This window comes from Bemisia tabaci, chromosome 3 (assembly GCF_918797505.1).
Source record: "Bemisia tabaci chromosome 3, PGI_BMITA_v3".
In the NCBI taxonomy this organism is placed as follows: Eukaryota; Metazoa; Arthropoda; class Insecta; order Hemiptera; family Aleyrodidae; genus Bemisia; species Bemisia tabaci.
The window spans coordinates 8,792,642-8,817,646 of NC_092795.1; the positions used below are offsets into that span (position 1 = coordinate 8,792,642).

At 40.2% G+C, this 25,005-nt stretch overlaps 1 long non-coding RNA gene across 4 annotated transcripts in view; it reads left to right on the forward strand.

Annotated features, from left to right (window-relative positions):
• The window catches only part of LOC109030966 (uncharacterized), a 92,538-nt gene that overhangs the window by 11,637 nt on the left and 55,896 nt on the right, over positions 1-25,005 (forward strand). For all 4 annotated transcript variants that reach the window (XR_011899441.1, XR_011899440.1, XR_011899438.1 and 1 more), the window contains exon 2: positions 14,762-14,874. This is a non-coding gene — a long non-coding RNA (uncharacterized lncRNA). The remainder of the gene's footprint in view (positions 1-14,761; positions 14,875-25,005) is intronic.

Below are 25,005 nucleotides of genomic sequence, written 5' to 3' on the forward strand. Positions count from 1 at the left end.
CGAAGTTAAGTTCGAAACCCGTCCCCCGAAAGCTATCTCCAGCCCCTCGCTTCCCCGACGGATCGTCGGCAGAATTTGACTCGTGCACGCGCACGGAGAGTCCCGTTAAAAATGTAGGGGGACCTTTTTCTGAATGCATACCAGGGCTGCACTTTACCATCTCAAAGGAGGAATTATTATTCTTAAATCGCATTGTTTTATTATTATGAACCAAACGAAGACTTGGAAACAATTTTTTTTTTTTGTTAATCATTATTTTTTTATCATTACACGGAGATAAATGTCCCGTTAAAAATGTAAGGGACCTTTTTCTGAATGCATACCAAGGCTGCACTATACCATCTCAAAGGAAGAATCATTATTCTTAAATCACGTTGTTTTAGTATTATGAACCAAACGAAGAATTAGAAACAATTTTTTTGTAAATCTTTATTTTTTTATAACACGGATAAAAAACTTCGTGCGTGGGACCCGAAGTTGAGGTCATATGGATCAATGAAGTTCTCGGATCACGTATCTAAAAACTTGAGGTCGAGCTGCCGAAGTTCTGGTCTGACAACTGGAGTACTTCGACATATACCGAAGGGTTGGGTCACACATCTGAGGTACTCCGGTACATACCGAAGTGCCTCGATGTCTGACCCGAACTTCGGCAGCTCGACCTCAAGTTTTCGGATGCGTGATCAGAAAACTTCAGAGATCCGTATGACCTCAACTTTGGGTCCCATGCATGCACGACGTTTTTTTCTCCGTGTATTTTCATTTATTTTTTTCATTTTTCATTTTTTTATTTTATACTTCTTTAACATTTTTTAATTTTTTTTTAAAAATAAGTACATTCACTGATAGGAATTTTAACATAAATAGTGAAAGAATATAGATGATAAATCAATTATTTTAAGTAACTCACCACTCTCACTTTAGATCTTTCAGTCTACGCGTGTCGGAACCTTCCCGTGGGCCGATTATTGAACGTTTAAAGCAGTCCGATCAAAATCAAAAAGCATCAAAATGCGATATATTTTATGATTCAGATAGGGTTATGACTTGTCTTATAGGTCGGCATAGTTTCAATAATCGGGCCACTGGGTCCCTTCCTCACGACGAATCGATCGAAAAACCCATGAGGCGATTGACAAGTCCGTAAATCGATCGACAAACTTGAAGAGTCGATTGAATCACGTCGATCGGATCACGTTTTTACTTTTCGCGATCGATTCATTTTTTCTTTCTTTTTTTTTCGGTGTGTGTGTCGCACTAGGTGCTTTTAAATTTTCCGAAGAAACACCCAGATCCGTAGAAACATTTTGCGTGACAACAAAACTACACAAGAAAAAATCAGAAGAAATTTGGAAGAGCTTATAGTGAAACCAGAAAAATTCTCGAACGTCGATCGAGTCCATACCCGCCGAGTAAGTTAGGATTTCTGGTAGGTGACACTCAAAAAAAAGCGAAAGGGATTGCGTGATGCCGAGAGGAGATCAAAACAAAGGACAGAAAGTAGGAATGAAGAAGCATCCACGGAGGAGCGCAAAGCGTGGAACAAGAAGGAAAGAGATAAACAAGGGGTGTGGAGAGGGGAGGAGGGGCGGCTGGAATTCAAGAACTCGGCATTTCGAGAGGAGCGAAAGTTCAGTTTCCGATACGTCAGCGAAACGACAAAAGAAGAAAAAAAAACGAGCCCAACAAAATCTAAAAAAAGAAGGGAAATCCAAGAGTAAATGTAAAGAGGGAGACCTTTTATCCGGGGGAGGCGCAGAGGGAAGGGAGGGGGGGGGGGTCCCGGAGGCGCAGTCGAGTCGACCCGGGCTTAAATACCGGGAGTGAATACAGCCGTCCTGAGAAAAAAACGCCGTATGAGCTTTCAAACGCTGCTAAATTTCGATGGCTAAAGTGCCAGTAAATGGCGAAACCACGTATTATCATTTCGGTGTTCCTAAATCTCTGCTCCCATTGTTGTTTTCGAAGAAAAGCAAGTCAACAATTTGACTTGAAATTCATACGAAATATCCTGCTGATAGAGAAGGAAAATCAAGGAAATTTGCATGAAATGAGGTTGACTACACTGGAAAAGAAAACACATTGGATCTAGAGTCCAGACTCTTGAAAACACTGACAAGAAAAAGGACTCTTGATTTAATCAGATTTAAGCTTAAATCAAAAGGAAATTCGCTCAAATTAAGAGGCTTGGTTCTTGATTTAAGCTTAAATCTGATTGAATCAAGAGTATCTTTTGTTGTCGATGTTTTTAAGATTCTGGACGCTAGATCCAATGTGTTTCTATTTCCAGTGTAGTTTTTCAAAGATAAAATAAAGTATGATCGGAAGTCTGCACAATCGCGGACGGAGATACGTGGTTTCTCGCCGAAGCCATCGATTTCCTTCCATGAAATACAATCATTCAGAAAACTTTCGGATGTATTTTTTCCCCCTTCAAATCTTCAGACCATTGTTTCCGCCGTTGATAAAGAAAAGTTGTTTTTTACGCGAAATGAAGATTGGAAATTAATACTCTGGTGAGCGTCATCAGGTGCTGCTAAGATTGTACAATTATATATCTCCATCACCTCACGGGAATTTATTGGCCTGAAGAAAGCAATTCTATCCATGAAACTAGGACCAAATTTTGGAGAAAATTTCCTTGAAAAGACCACGAAATACTGATATTTAGGTACTTCTATAGTGAAGAACATTATGCATAATTTTGGCAATACCTATTATAACTTTCCAGTTTTTAAATTCTCTTTCTTCAAATGACTCATGAATCGCAACGAATGCATCAGAAAGGTCTGATATACATCCTCACTCCACAATCTGCGGGAAAAATTTGCGCATTTTTAAATTTCCCGCCTTGGAAAACACACCTAAGCGAAGACATTATTCGACACAGATGATGAACCACCCCGATTTCATGCAACTCCATGCGCAGCTTCAAATGTCATCAGTCATCATTAGGTGAATTTTATTGAGTTTTTGCTCAACAAGTTGCTCATCAATCAATATCTGTCGAAAAATAGCGTTGACCTCCGAACTTAATTATTGCCTTGCCCAAATACATTGCTTAGAGTATTAAGTGAGGGAAATATTTTATATATTGGTCCAGTTACACGATCAAATTGAGCCATCAAATTGAAGCTCTGATTGGTGGAAAAAGACCTGAGGTGAGGATGCGACCGATGAGAGGCCCAATTTGATTGATGGCTCAATTTGATCGTGTAACTGGACCTTATGGAAACAACTCTTATACTTTTGCACTAGCAAGAGTTTGTAACAGATCTGATTAGTATAAAGTACATCAAAATTTTATGGAGAATAGCATTAGTTACTTAGAATTTATATTTTATTAGGGAACTTTGGCAACTACCGCACGCTCATACGGCGTTTCTTTCTGAAGACGGCGTATCTAAAGAGTGAGGAGTAGTATCGTCGAGTAATTCAAGTGAAGATCCGAAAGTTAAATCGAGTATCGACGGTATACGACGCACAGTGGAGCGAATCAGTGATAGCAATCGGACATGATGCGAAAACTTTAAAAGCTCATATCTTCAATTCGATGGCGTTCCGTGCTGGCGACGAATCGATTGATCTGCCATTTAAACCCATGGGAAAGGATCACTAGAAAAAAAAACACATTTGATCTAGAGTCTAGACTCTTGAAAACATTGACAAGAAAAAATACTCTTGATTCAATCGGATTTTTGCTTGAATCAAAACGAAATCCGCTTAAATTAAAAGGCTTGGTTCTTGATTTATGCTAGATTCTGATTGAATCAAGAGTACTTTTTCTTGTCGATGTTTTTAAGAGTCTGGACTCTAGATCCAATGTTTTTTTTTCTAGTGATCGATGGACAGGTTGTTCGAAACGAACACCTTAATAATATATTCTTTACCATAGCCTCAAAAGGGAAATATCGAAAGTCGATAAAAAAAACTTCACAGTGTAGTAGTCGTTGTCCCACTGTACGTTGGACCTCACCTCGCGGCTGTTTGCGCGGGTGGCAGGACTGGTGGGGGGGGGGGGGGGGCTGTACAAAGGCCGCTCCCTCGGCCGGCATTCAAAAACGTTTTTTGATATTCGCGGGAATTGATTTTATGTTGCTTCCAGCACTTTTCGACTGCAGTCGCGGGATTCAATGGACGCTGGGGGCGGGGAGACACCGGCGATCGGAGCAATATATTTCTTCTCCCCGGGTTTTTCTTTTTTTTTCTCTCCTCGGGGTGGACTATTACTCTCACTTTCTTTTATTCGAGCTGAATACCTTATTAGGGGTGAGCTTTTTTTCAGGGGCGATTAGCGGCTTAACCGCCGCCTCATGAGGCCGCTTTCCGATGGTCGAAGCTTAAAATTCGTCGTATTCCAGAACGTAAGCCCATTCCAAGGTTGCAACATTTTCTCAAACTGTTCAATATTTATGCGAGGATGACTGTGAGTTGTTTTCTCCAAAAATCGTCTGATTTTGTGTGTGATCAGAGGAAAATTAGTAAAACCTCCGGTTGGAAATTCTCGAAGTTTTCATAGAAAGAAACAATTTGCAATAGGAAATTTTGCAACGTTGAAATGTACTTACGTTCTTTCGTCTAGGGAACGATGATTTGTGATCGCGGTGCATCTCGGTATTTTCCCGCGAGCTCAATAATACTAGGATTTGGACTGCATTCTGCAATTTGGACCTGTAGATTCTAGCTCGGTTTAAAAACAACGTATGTGGTATTAGTTTCCCTATGCACTTAAGTGTTTTTCCAAAAGAGCCAGAATTATAGGTCCAAATTGCAAAATGCAGTCCATTTGATTAACTCCTTAGTTAAGTTGGTTCCTTAGGACATTTCATAGTAGACTTAAGTTGGTTCTCATATAATCAGAGTCAAGGCGACGTCATGAATCTATTTCAGGCAAAGTTACCTCACTTTAGAGGGAAAAATCTCGTGCAGATTGCAATTTTCCTTGGTTCGAGTTCATACAACATATGGATCGCATTTTGCAAAAAGGAACCAAGAGCAATCCGATGTTGCTAGAATTGTGCAACTTAAATTCTTTTAAAGAAAATTACTGAAGTCATGCAAAAAATTAAATTTAGAAAGGTAATTTCGCCTTGAATTTATAATTTATTAGGAGTAAAGATAAAGCTTGTTTAGATGATCAGTTTATATTTGCGAGGTTAGTAAAGTTGCACCATCTTAGCGACATTGGAATGCTCTTGGCTCCTTTTTGCAAAATGCAATCGATATCTAACAAGGAATAACGGAATATTTAATGAGGAAATTTTCTTGGTATGATCGGCGAAGGTTGGGATTCGAGACGCGAGACTTACGATTGAGTCTGGATCGACTGGTGCGGAGTGTGGCCCGGGTTGGAACTCGAGTCACACTTTAATCAAATCAAGTCGATCAGGCGTACTTGGTTCCCTTGCCCTCGCAGGCAGAAAGGAAGCTTAATGTGATTGGAGCCATCGATACATGTCGGAGAGATTCGGATCTAATGAAACTTCCAAAAAGTCGCCTCCGCCACCTCCCGACTTCCTTTAAGCCCTTTGTGTCTATGCCCACCGCCCCCCTGTGCCCCCCGCGCCCCCCTCCGCAGCTTTTCTTTGAACTCTTGCCCTTTGTTCTTCGTACACCGAGCGGCGCTGTCGAATAGCATGGATAAAATAAAAAAAGGGGGACCTCTCTAGCTGTCACGTGGCCCGACCCCTTCTGAACAGTGGCTTGGCGTGAATTATCGATTATCGATATTTCCCCATTTGAATCCGTGGTAAAGAATCGATTATTAAGGTGTTCGCCGAACACCGTGTTAATCGATCTTTCCCCATTGGTTTAAATGACAGATCAATCGATATATCGCAAAGCATGCCACGCCACTGCTTCTGAACATTTTGCACTCATGAATGGACGGCGTTAAGAAGAAAGGAACCAAGTCTCATCTGCAGCTATTGCCAAATTTTACCGGATAATTTAACTTTTTACAAAAGAACGTTTGTGCGGATTCCTTTGAAAATTTTAAGAAATTTGCTTCAAACTATGCAGAAAATCCACTGAAATTCGCACGAAAATTCACACAATTGTTTCCATACGAAAAATTAGATTGCCTGGTTAAATTTTGTAATAGCTGATGCGGCTTGGTTCCTTTCTGCTTAACGCGGTCCAAATCCTACTATGTAGAATATTTGAGGATAGTTGGCCCATTCAGAGATTATTACCTGCCCATTAAGAGTGACTAGCGAAAAGTCTGTGACTGATGTCACGGGTCTCAATTTTTCGTCAAAAGGTAAAATTTTAATAATTAGTCGCAGCATTAATTGAATAATTTACTGAATTTTACCGGGGAATTGTTTTTATCCACACGATTCGATCGAAAAATAAAACTGAATTTGTGTTTATATTATTTTTCGATAGTATCGATGTCCATCGGTACCCATTTATCTGTTTCGGTCTATTCTTGTCGATCTCATATTCTTTTCATTTCTCTTTTCAGTTTCCACTAATTATTTTCTTCTTGGTACTACTACTTACTCCTTTCTCCAGTCTTTCTTTTTTCTTCATCCTCTTTTCCTCTTCTCTTCCCTTTGTCTTTCTTCCTCTTCTCATCTTTTTCCTATTACCTCTCTTTCTTTCCTCTAATTTCTCATCGTGCCTACCAATTCGCCGCAACAGAAATACCCGTCTGACTCCTACACGGAGATGATACCACTATTCGATCACGTGGGAGCTTGTGTTGCCTATACTAACAATTGAAGGAAAACTGACATGACACTCAAGTAACCTCTTCCGTTTCACGACAAGCTGTTATTTCTGAATATCTCGATGTAGCCTAGAATTTCACGTGGATACCACCATTCGACCACTTTGGAGTTTGTGCTGCCTACACTAAAAAGTGACGGAAAACTGACATGACGCGACATTAGGGTGACTTCTTCACGTTTAGTAAAAAGCTGTTAATTGTGTAGGTCTCGATTGAGCCTCCTGCCATTTAATGATGATACCCCTATCCAACCTCGTGGGAGCTTGTGTTTCCTGCACTTTTTGAGTGTTTTTAGAGCAGCGTCCCATTATTGGCGCAACACCAATTTATTAACTAGAGCACAACTTTAATGAGGGGCTGTCCCTAAATTACGTACCAATTTTTCAGCATCCCCTCTTCCCTTGTAACGCTCTTGTGACGTTGGTCCCTATCTTTAAACACGTAGAAACAAAAATGACGTATTGCCTCTCGCCCCCCCCCCCTCCCCCAAGACCGTTACGTACTCTAGGGATGACCTCTAAATTGTGGTCCAACTCCAATAAGTTTGCTGCGCAGTACCAATAATAGGGTTCAAAACACTAGCTAATTTGGGTGTGATTTTTTTTTTAAGCATGCAATAAATGACGATTCCACCAGTCCACAGACTCTCTTTTCCTTTCCAATTTTGGCTTCGCTTATGAAAGCCGGTCTTAAACCGGTTCTTCCTGCATTTAACGTAATTCCTTGACCAACTCATCTACCCGTGGTTTATTCTTTTCGAGCCTATCGTGAGAGTGCGTGAAATAAACGATGGCTGGGCGAATTCGAAGCTCGTGGCAGAGGAAGAGGATAACGTACTGCTTGGCAGGTGACCGCCCTTCCTCTGTCCGCAAGTTGACCCCCTCTGCCTCCAGTGACCTGCTCAGGAATAAATCCCTCACAATCTGGCACGATTCATCACTGACTGAGGACGCACCGCTGCTAGAGCTTTCCTCAGCGAGCGGGGGTGGAAACCTTCGAATCAAAATTCGAAAGGAACATTGCCGATCCGTCGTGAGGAATCTCACAAATGCGGAACTAGACTACTTTTAGGATAAAAAGAAAACTACTAAGCGAACCGAGCACGAAGGTATCTTTGATGTTTATAAGATGCACTGGAAAAAAACACATTGGATCTAGAGTCCAGACGCTTAAAAACATTGACAAGAAAAAGGACTCTTGATTCAATCAGATTTAATCTTAAATCAAAAGGAAATCCGCTCAAATTAAGAGGCTTGGTTCTTGATTTAAGCTTAAATCTGATTGAATCAAGAGTATTTTTCTTGTCGATGTTTTTAAGAGTCTGGACTCTAGATCCAATGTGTTTTTTTTTTCCAGTGTGATCAATGGATTCCATTTTGCAAAAAGGAACCAGGATCATTGCAATGTTGCTAAGATCGTGCTACTTCACCCATTTCGATAAAACTATTGATATCCTGAAAAAATATATGAAAATTACATGGTATTTTTGTCCTAAATTTACAGTTTTAGAGAGTATAATAGAAACCGTTTCAAGGCAATCAGGTTTTCGTTCCAAGACAAAAGAAGCTGCACATTCTTAGCAATATTGTAATGCTCCTGGTTCCTGTTTGCAAAATGCAATCCAACTATCGGAGTATGATATGAAAAAATGATCTGATTTGTTGAGATACGTGTATTTAAATGGAAAATGCTGTCTGATGACGCCACATGGCGGTGCATTTTCTCACGTTTAAAATAATTTATTTGCGATTTCCCATTTCAAAATAAAAAAAAATACTACGAAAATAGCACACTTAGCACTCTCAGATGAGACAATAGAATTGTGTGTGCAACATCTCTATAATTGAGTCTGCAAAATTAACATTTCCTTTTTTCCGATTGTTCCGCAATCTTACATCAACGCTGCAAATAGCGCAGCATACAAACACGAGTCCGCGTGCTCTCGTCCAATCAGAAACCTCTGTCAACATACCCCCCCCCCTTCCGCCTCCACCTTAAATTCACTCAGTCCTTTTATGAGGGAGACAGACGCTTGTGCTCGGAGCGAACTTCTTCTTGGAAGCGCTTTCGTGGGTGGCTCCCGAGTCCTATTATCAGTCATCTTATCTAATTAAACTTTTTTTTTCAATTTGAATGCACTGCAGCTCGCCGGCCGGCCTTTGCGCTCAGGTCGTCTCTTTTATTTGACTTATCTCTCGCGACTTTTACCCCCTTTGTCTCCTTTTTGTCTACCTTTGACTTTGAGCGTCGTCTCGTGAATGAGCCTCCCCCTTTTTTCCTCTTTCTACGGGACTGTTTTATCTATTTCTTTTGTCTCTTGACTTTCTTTTCGCTCGTTGTCGATTGTTCGCCGAGTTCTACAGGGTGATGCAAAAGCCCCGCACCAGCCCCATAACCTCTAGGGGTCTGGCGTTTCTGAGGATGATTTCCATAGAATTTTGGCGGGTGCCGAAAGTTACCTTTAATCTTGGAGCTTTACACAATTTTGAGTCTTTATTCTCATGTGTTCAAAATGTACATGGGCGATGCCTAATGCTGGTGGTCCATCACATTTGAATCATCCTACAAGTCGCATGCCGAAATTTCTCTGCTCACTGAAAACCAACAAGCAGCGCAAGATTGAACCGTCTGATTTTGCCAATTTGTTTAAGTTAGACGACGGATAAGATTCATGTCATTTGCCGCTATGTTTAAGAATTCCACTGTATGAACTTTCCTTATTATGGGCTCAAATTAGGGATGACATGAAGCCATTATACGAACCTTCAGCCTTCTCCTTCTCGTTAGCTCGAACTAGACTTCTTTCAGGAGCTGTTTAAAAAAAATTGTTCGCTCTTTTAGGCACATGTTTTACTTACCAAGTTGCTTAGATAAATAACCCTTTTTTTACAAAAATTTTTGACCGATGAAACGTAGAGCTCAGATTTTGGTCGCTTTTGAAAAAAGACTAAAAATACATACACGTATGCGTATTAGTTTTCTCACGAGACTGACGCTCCTTCACAAAAATGGTTATGCAATTAAAGCTACGTAGAAGTTTGTATGAGTAAAACTTTCCTTTTTCTCTCCACACCTGAATTAATTGATTCTCTCTTCGGACTGATGCTCCTTCATATCTCGGTTATGCAATAAAAGCTACGCTAAACATTGTATAATTGCGTTTCTCTTCTTTCTTTCCGCCCATGATCTGATTGAGTCTCCTTCATCTCGTTGGTTAGGCAATATGAGTTTCGTCAAAGTGCGTAAAGTTGCATCTCTCTTTTTCCTCTATCCACGTGAATTTCGCAGAGCTCGAAGTCAAACTTCTTGGAATCAAGTTCAGGAGCGCCTATCGCATTATTTTTGTCATTCTCAAAAATAAAGGTCTATAATTTCCTTTAAATTGCTGAAATAAACGGAAACCCTCTCGAGCCGTTACCGGCACCAGCGAAGCAACAGGCTACATTCAAACTCGTCGCAGCCGCGAGGGAAATGGCGCAAAAATGGGGAGGGAAGACACCGAGGGGGAACACCCTCCCCTCTCTCCCCTCGCCCCCCACCCCACTCCCAAGCGGGATGGAGCGCGTCCAAGAAAGGATTGAGATAGATTAAAGACAATGAAAAAGTTGAACTGATAACTAAAACGCAGCAGTTAAGCAGCCAGCTCGCCGCACGGTGGCGGGGGTGCGGAGGGTGGATGTGGGGGCGAGGGCGAGGGGCGGGGGGTGGGGTCCAGCGGGTGGAACGGGAGGGAGGATCCCGGGCGGGGTGAAGAATTAGAAAGCTTAAGAGTTGAATCGCGGAAGGTAGTTAAGGAGACCTTGAGAGGGAGCGGGGTGGGGGATGGGGTGGGGCGGGGGTGGGGGAGTGTCTCAACTTTAAATTGCCAAATAGGCGGTTTGATCGATTGTGCCGAGCTTTATATCCTACAAGGATGAATCGCCACCGCGTCCGGGACTTCTCGCCTTTCGAGCTTTCGAGCTTTCGGGTCTGGCTTCGTTTTCCGAATCGGCCGAGGATTGCGACGGGCGTAACAAGTTCATAACCTTTCCCTGAGGTTCTCCTGAATCAAAGGAATGTCATTTCGACTGCATTGCTATTTGAGAATGTCATCGTTTTGATTCTTAATTTGGAGGTTTTTAAATGTAATGGACTCCTCCAGAAATACTATCCAAGCAGGAACCCTGAATGGCTTTTAGACCACTTTCGTATGAGCTAAATCACTACACCACACATTTTATAATCAGAATTTCATGAAAAAAAAAAAAAAAAAAAAAAAAAGAATCACATACACGGAAGTCAGGAAGTCAACTCCTGAACAAGATATAAGTGCTTACAAAGATATAATCCATTCAAGATATTTGTAGAATTTTTTTCTTTACATGAACCCATCCAAACCATCATGATTCAATTTTGAGTTATTTCCATACCCTTCTATCATAGCGTCGTTATTCATTCTATAAAAGAGCCAGTGCGCCGAGAGTTTTGCAAAGTCTGCGATTTTGGTTATAATACCCGCCGAGGTTGAGGTTTGAGGTCTAGATTAGCTGAGAGTACATTGATTTTGAGAGAAACTGAACAGAAAAATAATAGATATCTCGATTGCAAAGTCGGAAAATTTTGATGGAGCCGTGATTGCATTATAGGCCACCTCTACAATCTTGGATTTTTAAATTTTGAAAAGTCGACTTATATTTAAAGGATACGCGCTGGCACTAAGAACCTCAAAAATCAAACAAACAGGATCCGCATATCGCACGATCGGTAGACTCTAAATAGAGGTAAATGACACCAGTCATTTTACAAACGTTAGTGCGCCTTCATTTCCGTCTGATACTGTGCAATACTTCCAAGGTGGAATAGTTGCTCAGTGCGCCTTAAGGAGTATCGCTTCGACTTGATGGCAGATGATCACGACTACCGCTGTAACTGCATTTTGGCGAGTATGCAGTTACACATTCTCTCATCACCGACGGTTCATACCTCAATTTGCGACGTTGCAAGTTTTTCACTGCCTCCTTAGTGCGGGCTGTGTTCTTCCTTATCAGAATTTCCACCACAAATTCATTCATCATAAAATTTCAGCTAATGAAAATTCACCGTTCACTGGAAAAAATTATCGAGTTTCCATTGGCATTAAGGCGGTCCTGAAAGACGGACGAAAAAAAAGAAGCACGAGAAACCGCTCGCGTAAAGGACATGAAAATATATGAGTAAGAGTCAGGAGAAAAGATAAGCATCGTCATCATGAGGACCAATAATATTCATACGATACACAATAAAAATAATCCCCGGCGAAAGGAGGCGAGGACAAAAAAATTTGTCTCTTTTTCCAGGGCCGTCATAAAAAAGCTATTACTTGAAGTGGGGGAGGGCGCGGAGCACAACATTTTATGGTAACATGGGAGGCTTGCACAAGCCGATGAATGTCCATACCTTCGGGTAGACACACCGAGATCAAGAGAGATATCGCCCGGGTGTCAAACGAATGATATTCATATCGAATCGTTCGATAAAGTGTGCCGCGGTAAGGTAAAACGCCGTATGAACATTCGAATGTTGCCAAATTTCACCATGTAAAGAGTTTATTTTCGATGAAAGTTAAGAACATCTCCTCTTGGGATTTTTAGATACTTTGGATTGAATTGTGAATAAAAATCCTCGAAAAATTCTAAGGGAAAAATTTGCGGATATATCTCAAAGTTTTTCTATTTATCTGTCGAAATTTGGCAACGCCCAGGAGTTCTTGCGGCGTTTTTTCATAGCACGATGAGGTTCTGGGGAAAAATAGTCTGAGCCAACACTTCGAGAGGACTCACTGCGCGGCAACCCCCCGAAAAAGTCCGGGGAAATATACGGGCAATACCATTTTGTTTCACCCTCTGAATAATCAAAATTTATGAGGGTATTTTTTTGGTTCGCCCGAGAGCAGCGACGCTGGATCGCAGGGCATTTCGCCGGGGAGGAACGTGCATTGCACGAATTTCGTTGGAGAATCGACAACTTGGTAGGGATGAAGCGAAGGGGGAGGTTATGACTATATATGTGTGCGTAAATCATGCACGCATGCGTATGTAGTAAAAATAGCTCTTTTTCTTATATGCCGGCCACTATCACGACTGTCTTCCCCTTAACTTTCTCGTGCTTTTATTTGGGTAATGGATTCAGCGGCGAGTGCCGTATCTGCAGATCATCAGTATTCCAATAACTTGAGCTGTGCCGACTGGCTAATTCTGACTAATGAGATGGACGAGAGGAGGGAGAGGCTGTGATCTGTTGTTGTTCAGTCGAAGAGGAATGGAGGGGTGGGCATGGAAATCCTCTTTAATAAATAGGGAACGCAACTTCTTTTCATAAGACTTTATGAAAATACTATTTTTGTTTATCAAAGCAATATCAATACACAAGTTGGACTTGAACTTAAATTCAAATTATCCCTTCGCAGTGGAACAAAATAATATGAAAACAGTCACATTTTCTTGCTCGATCGAGTAGAAAAACCTTTGACTTTTCTTTTATATTCTTAAAGAGAAACGGAAATGTAAAAGGCAGCACCTCGTTCTTTTTTCGTCTTTAAGAATTGAACCAATGCAAATTACGAAGTTTCTCTTTAATGAAATACTAAAAATAAAAATCGAAAAAGAGTTAAATGACTCTTTCATCCCAAAAACGTTTCTCTAACATTTCATCGTTTGATATTCGTAAACTTTCTCGAGCTTGAAAGAAAGCTCGTGGGAAAACTACCTGCACAAATAGTCTTCCTTTTTCCTCTTGGAAATGGAAGATCAGAATCTCTGCTCAATTTTCTTTCGAACAACTAAAGTTTGGAAATGACACAGGTGAGAGATCAAATAAAGTTTCAGTGAATATAAATTAGAAATCTTGGAGTATATCAAGAAATGTATGTTTTAGCGAATGCAACTATTGAAGCTCTGGGAAGTGGTGTGGTATCGAGAAAAATTGAAGGCGAAACGTTAGACGGTTAGAATTGATCCTTCTCAGCACGAGCGGTCAAGAGTATGGCAGTGGTTTACTTAGAGACCGTAGAGGTGCAATTTTGTAAAATCTTATGATAACATGTGTTTGCTCATAAAAATAGGTACAATTCACCAAACATAGGCATGATTTGGAAATCCATGATTTTATCATAATCGGTGAATTTAAGATTTTTTTTAAGAATTCATGGTCTTCAAGCATTATTTTTAGCAGCTGTGGCTTCATTCATACCAGTATGTTTTTAAAAAAATAAGTTTTTCTCCTAATTATGAATAGCTCAAGTGAATTTGTTCTTTGTAAACCATGAAAAATTGAACAATCCACGGCACACGTAAATATGTACAAATAATGAATTTCAAGGATCCAATGATTGCGAATGAAAGAAATCCTTTAAATTTCCAGGCCATACTTTACTTTGTCCAACATCGTATGCAGTAAATTGCTGGCAGGCTACACTGTATAGAACAGGGTTAAAACCCAGTAAGTCCTCCCTTTCAAAGGAATAGGGAGGTTTCAAACTTCAAAAATCTGACAAATCGCGATCCGCTTATCATGGTTGCTTGATGTTAACAATCGCGGAGGAACATAACCGCACGATGGGAGCACTTTCATAACAACTAAATTTAAGCGCACTTGTGTGAAAAATTCAATAACAGATTGAATACCAAATCCGAGCATAATTCCATGACAAAAAGGAGAGACGCGGTGCTGCCACATGGAATTCAATATTGATATAAATGCTGCAATAAGCACGGTATGAAATGAGCGGGTGATTAAAAAGGCTACTATTTATCGATGTATGTAATGCACCTCATTATTAACATGCAATAATTAGCATTATAAAAATTCTGCAGCCACTTACATTGATTTTTTAATTAAACGCACTTCTTTCTAGAAAATAGAGTTTCTTTTTCCAAACTACGAGGAACATTTTGTAGTCTGCTTTTGATGAAAATGTGGTCACCTTAAGAGCAAACAAGTATACTTTTTGTGCCAATTACTGTACTTTTTCTGCACCGTTTCTTCATCATCATTTCTCTTCTTTTTCAGACTCTGGAGACAGGATGGATCTGAATTTTTTCAATTTAAAATAGCCATAGGAAATTGGATCTTTCGACCGAGCTTGAAGAAGAGGAAACTAAAAACATGAATGCATAGACTCAGTAAGTGAAATCAGACTTTCTTCGTAGTGTGTTGCATGGAAGTTTATGCTCGCAGTTATAAATGACGGCAATTGACACTCATTTTTTAGTATTTTAGAGGAAGTAAAACATACTAGTCTTATTGAGGGGTCTTTAAAATATATTGTCTCTGGGTGGAGGTTCATTCTTGCAATCATGCGCACAAATTATTCACGCATGGATAATTACAATTCACACTCATTCTTTTAATACTTTCGAAGAAGTGAACCAATATTTGATTTAAGGAATCATGCATTGAGTCCAGGGAAGGAACTTTTTGAATAAATATATTTTGCACCGAGCTGATTCAACTGCATCGCGTTTACACGAGTTATGCAACGTACTTAAAACATGCGAATAAAATGACGTCACCTTGGCTGATTGTATAATCAACCAACTTTTGTGTATTGACCAATGCATCTCGCCGCTTTGCTCTCTGTACTTGAAACAATAGCAACCTAACTAGTCATTTGGTATACACAATTTATTAGTAATTTTCAAGCGCCAAAACTGGCAACCACCCTCGCGCATTTTGAAACGACAATTGTTATGAGAAGGGACATCATCCCTCGTAATACAGCCACCCTCGAAGATTTAAAGTACATTTTTACACAATTTTATAAAAAATAAAAATGAAACGCGCCCTCTCCGTGCACCAACCCTTGGTTTAATGAAGCGTCCAGCTCCAGATTGACTCTTGCACCCCTCATTTTTCGAGTGGTTATGCTCTTCATACAGGCTTACGAGAACATCCGTGGCGAACCCTCTCCACCCCCGTCCACCGTTCGAAGGGTGGTCGCCCATGAATACCGCGAGGGGGCTGTAAAATCCGACGGAATCTGAAGTGGGTGATGGTTTTTTTCGCGCAGGTCGGTGTCAATTTCATATTTTATGCTCGGTTATTTATTCATACACAGTTTATAATGGCCCCTTCGACTGTTCTGCGCATTGGAGTTTTCTTTTTATTTTGAAAAGATTCAACCCAAAAATGATGACGAAATTGGATAGGATGTTATGTTTCTTGAATGGACTGAATCCAACGTGACTGACAACTTTTACTGAACCTTTTATTTTTTTTAAAAAAAAATATTAGGAAATGAAATCAATGGCTAAGGTCGAAAATTATACGAGTTGTGATTGTAACATTTCAAAAATCTCTTAACCTTACACTCATTTTTAGCATAGAGAACTATCCATACACAACTCATTGACACATGATTTTCTTTGAGGTATCTGAGGAATATTCTCCATTTGATCAAACATATTTTCAAAAGATTGCAAGGAAAACTATAAGTTTGTTCTCTGTCACACAAATAAAAAAAAAATATGTGTAGATTCGCAACGCTTTATCATTCGATTTTAGCCATCAAGACTATAGTATTTCTAGAGATTTTCCGATAATCAACTTCACGTATTAAAAATAATTCCCAGAAAAATTCAAGTAAACTTGACGATTAAGTTCTCATCTACAAAAATCAAAATAAATGGAGATTCGCAACGCCGCATTATTCGATTCCAGGCGTGCAGATCAATATCAGTCATCGAGAAAGTTCAGTATAGACACGAATTTTAATATTGTAGAATCTCCCAAGCGCATTTTCTGTTTCCTTCATAGGAATAAGTGCAAACTGAATACTGAAATAAGCACTGAATACGCGGCTAAGTTAGGGAGGCGAAGAGAGATTAAAAGAAATCGCGAGTTCCTCAACAATCCTCAACACAAGTTTTATCACGAGCGCCCTTCCCAATTCAGATTCCCAGACGAGGAGCAAGCGAAAAGCGTAGGAGAGCCGCCCGAGACAACTGGAGGGGGCGGGGGTGGGGGGGGGGGGCGCAATTACAAAGGGCATAAATGCGCCCGTAAAAACATTTCCGAAACCGGCGGGAGCATTTAAAAAAAAGAAAAAAAAAACGCTTAACGGACGGAACTCTCCTCAGGGCTCGCGGGAGGGGCACCAAGGAAGGGGCGTCGCGGGAGGGGGGTGGGAGGGGCGGTGGGAGGGGAGGGGATACGGATGAAAAACGAGCGGGGTGGCCGCAGGTGGATCGGGCGACGGTTTAGTTTTGATAACAAGATGGCGGTATAATATCGAGATTGTAATTTCCTTAATGAAGGCGCCCCCCCCCCCGCCCCACCCGGCCGCGCTGGACCGCAGCAGCCAGCAGATCAATAAAAACCTCCCCCTGCGTTGGGCTCCTTCCCCTCCGTCGGGGCGCGCTGCGCGCGCCTGCAACGCCGACCCAAGCACCGCTCGTACGAGTGCACTGCATCTCCTCTGCCGTGATAAGGAACAACGCCGTATGAGTCATACAGGGTGATTCAAAAGTCCCACACCACCCTTAACAGAGTTTCTGCCCCTTTTTAGGGTAGTATCGTCAAAATTTTGGGGGTTCCCAGAAATCGTTTCTGTTAACCGGGGAGCACTTACAAAATTTCACGTCTCTATCTCAAATTATACAAAAGTCACTGGGAAAGATGCCTGGTCTTGATAGTGCAGGACTTGTCAATCACCCTGTAGAATGTTTCCATATTTTTATTGGGGTAAAAAGGTATTTTTGAAATTTGTTGGTACATTTTTCTTTGGAAGAATACGTCGCCAAAAGAGGGTTTTATAGCCGTGTTTTAGGCCGTAAAAATTAAAATGCTCAGAAAAAGTTTGTACAGAGTAATTTTACATTCTATTTGGACATTTCTTTGCTAGAAGGAACACAATGAACACCGGATTATACGAACTTGGATTGTCTGAACTCCGGAATAACCGAACTAATTTTTTACTCGGGGTTTTTCGACAGGTTACCGCGAATACTCTTCTCCATTGCTCTTTTCTTTCGTTTCCTTATATGCACGTATCTAAAAAGCCGTCTAAATGGTGTATATCAGAAGTGCAGTAAACGTTAAAAGTTTTGAAAGTATTCACTTCGACCTTTTAGTCAATTCATAAAGTTTCACATTTTTTTCAAGTGATCAACGGATTTACCAAGTTTTAGATTATCCAGACCACCCAACCGCCATATTAGTTCGTATTTTCCGGCGTTTACTGTATTTACGATTTCGAAACCAACTGAGCACATAAAATTTACGTAATTCATTCTTCTTTCCACTCTCATTTTCTTACAGATTGTTTCTTTTCGCATATTAACATTCATCTAGGACCCGGGCCCGGTTTCGAAGTTGCGTTGTGTAAGAAAGATGGGAGAAGGAGGCAAAAATTCGGTGTCCTCCTGCTTGCGCTCGGAAAATGCTGAAAATGTATAATTTCTGAATGAATTTTCTGCAATTTTACCATATGTGCAAACCACGTGTATGTTTCACTTTTATCTGCGGGTTGTTACGCACATTATGAGGAATAAAATATATCTGTCGCAATTGTATTTAGCAACGGCAATCCTCAATCCACTATTATAAATTTCAGAAATAAAGGAACAAGATTAGGGTACTAAATATTTTGCTTTTAATGCGATTAGACACTTTACCTCCGTAAGAACATGATCGTAGCAGGCGCAGCCAGGAGAAAGTGTATAGTGTAAAACATTACCCTACTTGAGTTTGGATGGGGCAGGCAACTAAAGTAACTCCGTGACAAAGCGTAGAGTATCACGCAAAGTGAAGGCGCTCCTAGCCGGGGTATTATAATCTTTTAATATGTTAATGTAAATAATTGCAAAGTAAAACCAACCCTTTTCTATGCCGTCCATACCTCCTCTTGACATCCTGTCCCAGATATACCACATTGTAAAATAACCGTAAGTTTATTTAAAAATAGTCCACCGTAAAAATGGTGAATGTTGGTGGGGTTGAATTATGGCATGTCTGCCAGCTCCAGAAAGTTTTCGGACTCCGTGAGAGGAAAGATGGCAACGATAGGGCGTTCATACGGCGTTTTTCCTAGGTGTGTAGGATCTCTTTTTCCGCGCTGATAACTCAAGCCCTGAAGTGGTTCTTTGCCGCCTGATTATTTTTTCCTCTGCCTGCGAGTCGATTGTCGAATCGTTGTCGAACGGCCTTGACCGATACATCTCTATAACACCAATGCTACCTATCGATCAAGTTCCTGCCGATTGGGCGGGTTCTCGAGGCAGACGCCCGGAACCAACTTCCCCACTCGAAGCGGAACTTTCCTCGCAGACGGATTTTCATGGGCTTGATGTCTGCTCGTTCCCAGTATTCGTTAATGATCGATTATCGATTATCGATATGCCCCTTTGAAGCTGTGGTAAAGAATCGATTATTAAATTGTTCGTTGCAATCACCCTGTTTATCGAGCCTTTCCATAGGTTTGAATGGCATATCGATCGATGTATCGCACAGCACACCACGCCACTGGTCGAATTAACTTGGCGCCGGATTGCATTAAGTGAAGAATCGGTGAAGTTTCGTCTTGGCACACTGCACAATTCTTAAAAAATGAAGAATCACCGCAAAATATCAAGGATTTTTGAAGGATACCGGAACATTTTGAGGGAATATAATTAGATTTTGGGGCGTATTTGGAGGATTTATATTTTACATTTTGAGGGAATACAGAGGATTTTTGAAGTTTATATTGGAAGATTTGAGGGATTCCGTCGCCCTCTGACGTAAAGGCATTTAGAGCTCTTTAACTCATGAGCTCTGATCACAACGCTCTCGTCACATGCCACGGCTTATGAATTAGCATATTTTGGTGCTTGATTCCTTTTGATTTAATGTCAAATCCGGCTTTTTCATTTTGACCAAAGGAATCAAACCCTTCGTTACAGTGTTTCATGCGACGTTTAAAAATGTTCGCCGCCATTTTATTTTTTTACAGAGAAATTGTTCTACGAAGCTGTCCAAAAATTTCACTGAATTTCATCGACCGCACAAATAAAATTAAGTGCAATTTTCGGACAGCTTCGTTGAAAATTTCTCTGTAAAAAAATAAAATGGCGGCGAAAATTTTTAAACGTCGCATGGCGCTTGTGATACTTTGACCAGCAGATGACGAATATATGGATTGCATTTTGCAAAAAGGAACCAGAAGAATTGCAATGATGCTAAGATTGTGCATTTTAATACTTTGCAATGAAATTACTGAACCCATGAAAAAATCTGAAATTTACAGGGTAATTTTTGTCTTAAATTTAAAATTTTTAGCAAGTAAAATAGAGACTGTTAATGGATAATCAGTTTTTTTTCCGAGACAAATGAAGTTGCTCAATCTTAGCAACATTGCAATGCTCCTGGTTCCTTTTCGCAAAATGCAATCCATATATTCTTTGGCCGCACATGCACCACACAGAGAAAATATTCCTGGATACCCGTTGGAATTGGCAACGGATGGTGAGGGCGAGGTCCGGTGCGGTGCGGCGTGCGGCTATGAAAATCGGGATATTCGTCGTCTTGTCAACAGGAATGAGTCACATTTGATACGCGACGTTTATTTGCAGTCAGGGAACGTCCCCGTTCCGTCAACCCCTGCCGACCTCCGTCTCTCGAGCCGGACCCTTCATCATCAACTTTCATGGAGACCTCATAATTTGTGTATTCAGAATAAGTACGAACCCACCCTCCGTCGTCGTCAGGACTTTCGGGACTTTCACCATCTTCTTGCCCATTGATGCCAGAAAGTTTTGCTTTCGGTGGCGGCGCGTGTACGGGGCAAGGGGAGCGCCTTCCCCCCTCCCCTTACCCTCACTGGAAAAAAAAACACATTGGATCTAGAGTCCAGACTCTTAAAAACATCGACAAGAAAAATTACTAAAGATGCAAGCTTGAAAAGTTTACGTTAGTTGATAAGAGATAGTCAGTTAATATGGGCAATTGTCAAGCTATGAGCTGAGAAATTCAGCGCATTCAAAACTCAATGTCATTTGATTTTTTTGTAATGGATTCTCATGGCTTTCGGGGGCGGGTTTTGAGTCACGAGGTCACCCTTGAATAGCCACGGCCCGAAGCTGAAGACTGTTCAAAATATTGGGTTTCACGTGTGGGAGGGGAAATGGGAAGCGCCCAAAGCCAAATCTCCGCTCTTCCATCGCTCGATGATGAATTTCATTCAATTTGCCAGTGATAATATTTATTCTGCTTTCGTTTAAAATAAAAATGCAACCGCTTTTCCCTTGGCCAAACAATCGCTTTGTCAACCAACTTTCAAACCCCGCTCCTCTCTGCCCAAATCATCATTTTATGTTGCCTCTCCTCGGTTCTCTCTCTCCCTTCAAATAAGTATGGCAAATCCTCCTCTCCGTTGAGTTTGCTAAGACGAACTTTCTAAGTTAACTACGGAGAGAAAAGAGCCTTGCTCTTACAATTCCCATAATGGATTATCTAGTAGCTGCAATGGAATTTTTCTCGTAAAAATTATTACGGCCCCGATAAATATGTACCATTGTTCCCGGGACAGAAAGTACTAGTACCTCAAAAGTGACCTTATGATTACTTCTAGTAAAGTAGGTTGGATCTGCAATCCGCTATGAGTATTGTGGGAGCAAGGAATTTTTTCTTCACAACCCTTGCAATAACGATTTTTACTTTTTTTTTCTTTTTTTTTTATTAGTTTACGTCTTAAATGCCAATCAACGAAGAGAAATACACGGAAACGCTCTGGTTGCAACGAACAGCAGAATGTAATGTTCCTAAAAATTGATGGAGTATGTTTTAATGGAAGAAAGGCTTTACACGATCAAAAATGTTCGAGTAAAATTTTGAAATAAGACCATCGAGTTACTTGTTTTTGCATATTTTCATCGATGAAAAGTCTTTGCTCCAGTAGAGTCCAAACCAATCAATAACCTGATTCGACCAAAATACCGCATGTTTTTAAAAATTTTGTCGAGGAAGTAATTCAAATTCGCTCGCTGAGAGTGCCGCAAGTAAGTTCCTTTGGATTTTTGGTATTTTAGATACCCACCAAGCACTTGGGTGTCATTTTTTTCTCTGCGATTAAACTTTTCTGCGTCCCCTCGGACTTTATGTACGTTCCAGATAGGCACAGGGCATCTGGAAGAGGAATAAAAGCTAATGATGACTAATGTTATAGGGCCAGAAGGGGGCGGGTGCATTTGCGCCTTGGTCTTATGAAAACATGGAAGAATTGCTCTGGAAATAGGTGGCATGTTTTTATGTCCATTGTCCTCCTGTTTTTCCCGACGTTTCCTTGCCTTTGTTCTAAAATAACAACGCTCCTCTGCGCGAGTCCTCGATGTTGCCAAAAATCTCTCATATTTTCGGATGTCCTCTCTGCACGGAGAAAAAATGTTCATCTTATATTGAACATTGACAATGAGCCTACCATACCACGTATATCGTACACTGGAAAAAAAAAATACATTGGATCTAGAGTCCAGACTCTTAAAAACATCGACAAGAAACAATACTCTTGATTCAATCAGATTTAAGCTTAAATCAAGAACCCAGCCTCTTAATTTGAGCGGATTTCCTTTTGATTTAAGCTTAAATCTGATCTAATTAAGAGTCCTTTTTCTTGTCAATGTTTTCAAGAGTCTGGACTCTAGATCCAATGTGTTTTTTCCAGTGTATTCGGTGTTTAAAAATCTCCGTTCCCATCTAATTTTTTTAAGGAGAGTAAATCATTTTCATTTCTTAAAAATTTTAAAGGGTTCCCTCGCATAGGGAGGAAAAAAACTTGGATGTTTTAAAGAAGTGACGTTAATTAGTTTTCCATTTAAAAAATACATGATGACAGGAAGTCTGTAACGTCGCAACCCGAGATACGTGGTCTGGTAGTTTCACCGTCGACTTATTAAAGTCTTTCGGCTTGAGAAACCTCAGTTTTCAGCCACGGAAACCGAATTTCGGGGTAGCTTACAAATATTTAGTTCCAATAACTGGAAACTTCGATAACCCAAACATAACAAGTTGAAAGTTTTTAAAGTATCAAAACTTCTATTGAATTTCGGTTCATATTGATGAGCCGAAGTTCGATCCCTGTAATTGAAGTTTTTTCCCTCAAGGTGCGATATTTTACTGAACATTCTTAAAATATCAATGGCTATGGCGTTGAAAGAAAAAAAATATGCGCATCTGTATTGCAACGTTTAAAAATCGCCAATAAATAATCTCAGATATGTTAGATATATGATTAGGTATAGTGTTTAGTGTTAATTCTGTCCACGAGGACCTCTTTATTAAAAAGAGAAAGAAAAAAAAACCTATATCGATGGCTTAAGATCGGAGCAACTTATCTCCGTTTGCGAAGTTGCACACTTCCTGCCATACTTTATTTTAAAATTATACTATTAAATAAATATATTATTAATAAAATTATTAAAAATTTATAAATTTAACTTATTAATTTATATTATCAATTAGTTTTTATTATAATTATGTATTTTATTTTAAAATTAATAGAGAATTCTCTCCGTAAAATTAGTTAACATAATTTCTTGAAACCCTCCTTGATTGTTCTTCTCGGTTGGTAGAATACTCTGTCTACATTTCACGCTACAAAGTTGGCTTGTCTCTCTTCAAAAAGATAAAATAGGAGCAGACATTTTGGGACACTTCAGTTGGGTACGTGGTCATCGACATATTCTCCGATTCTACAATCCTACGATGCATATGTGTTAGATGCAGAGTAAAAGCTCTGCATAGATCACATTCTTCTTTTTCAGGATGTCACAATGAAGGCGATATGACAAAACAATAAACAAGAAAGCAATAAATAATAAAAAGTCTTGCGGGCGCAAGGGATAGGCATAGTAATAATAATGAAAATCAATGGAGGAGATACATTCATGCAGGGGTCAGAAATGAGGGAAAGTGCCTAGACCATGATCGGAGGGAATACGATTGCATGTTAGGAGAAAAATTAAGATACAAAAGAAAGATGACTGGGCATTGAGAAAAACGACATTTAATTGAAACCCAAGACCCGAATCTTAAGTAACGCAACAAAAGAAATGGTTCATGTTTTATGCAGGGTTGTCTTGTTTTGGTTGTTTGTTCTTTCTGTAAGAAAATGAATGGGATCATTTTTGCTGGTTACAGATCGTGCTCCTCTACTTGATAAATTAGTCATGAAACAGTGTAGGGCGGATAAGCATAACAATCGTGCATTTCTGGAAGAAAGCATGAAACTTTCAGGATATCATCTTTACCTATAGAAGGTTCAATTTCGCAAGTGAGCCCAAAATTCTGAGGCCATGGGGGCCGGGGGGGCAGGGGGCCCTGATTTCGCTATGTTTTGCCGAATTTTCGCGTTGGATCATCGTGAGAACGCCGTTAACAATGTAAAATGTGATCAAAACCTGTGTAAACGTCATTAATAGGTTCTCTCAAACAGTATCCTAAAATGCTAGCACTGTCCGATCCCGGAGCACCCCTCAAAATGCCTAAAATTCAAAATGGCGCCCATAATAAGGCCTCCGGAATATCGGTATTTTCACTTGTGCATATCCTGTCATGTGAGGTATCGTTTTCCATGTAATTTTGGTCGCAGATTTCATATTTGAAGTCAAAACAACCCCCCGGTCAAAATTGGTGCCCCCAATCCAAGATGGCGTCCAGATTTGAAAGGCAGGAGGGTGCATTTTTTAAACTTTTACGCGATAAGGCAAGTGATATGTCATTTCCTATGTAATTTTGGTCGTAGATTTCATTACTGAAGTCAAAACAGTCCTCCGGTCAAAATTGGTGCCTCAAATCCAAGATGGTGGCCAAATTTTAAAGGCAGGAGGGTGCATTTTTTCAAATTTTTACGTGATAAGGCAAGTGATATGTCATTTCCTATGTAATTTTGGTCGTACATTTCATTATTGAAGTCAAAAAAGCCCCCCGGTCAAAATTGGTGCCCGAAGTCTAAGATGTCGGCCAAATTTGAAAGGCAGGAGTGTGAATTTTTATGAGAAAAATAATCACGTGAGATGACAAGAGAGGTAGGTATCAATTCATACGCATTTTTAGTCAACAAAACGAATCTAAATGAAATGTAAAAAAAATCTTTTACACAAAAATGAAACGAGATAATCAAGATGATTGCCATCATGGCTGACAAGTGAAAAATGATGAGCCACTAATAGTGAGGTGTCTTGCTGGTTACTGCACAAAAACTCTGAACTCAATTTCAGATGCCCTAGACTCAGAGGATGAACAATTAATAAGTACCGAAAATAATTTAGAAAACTTTCAGT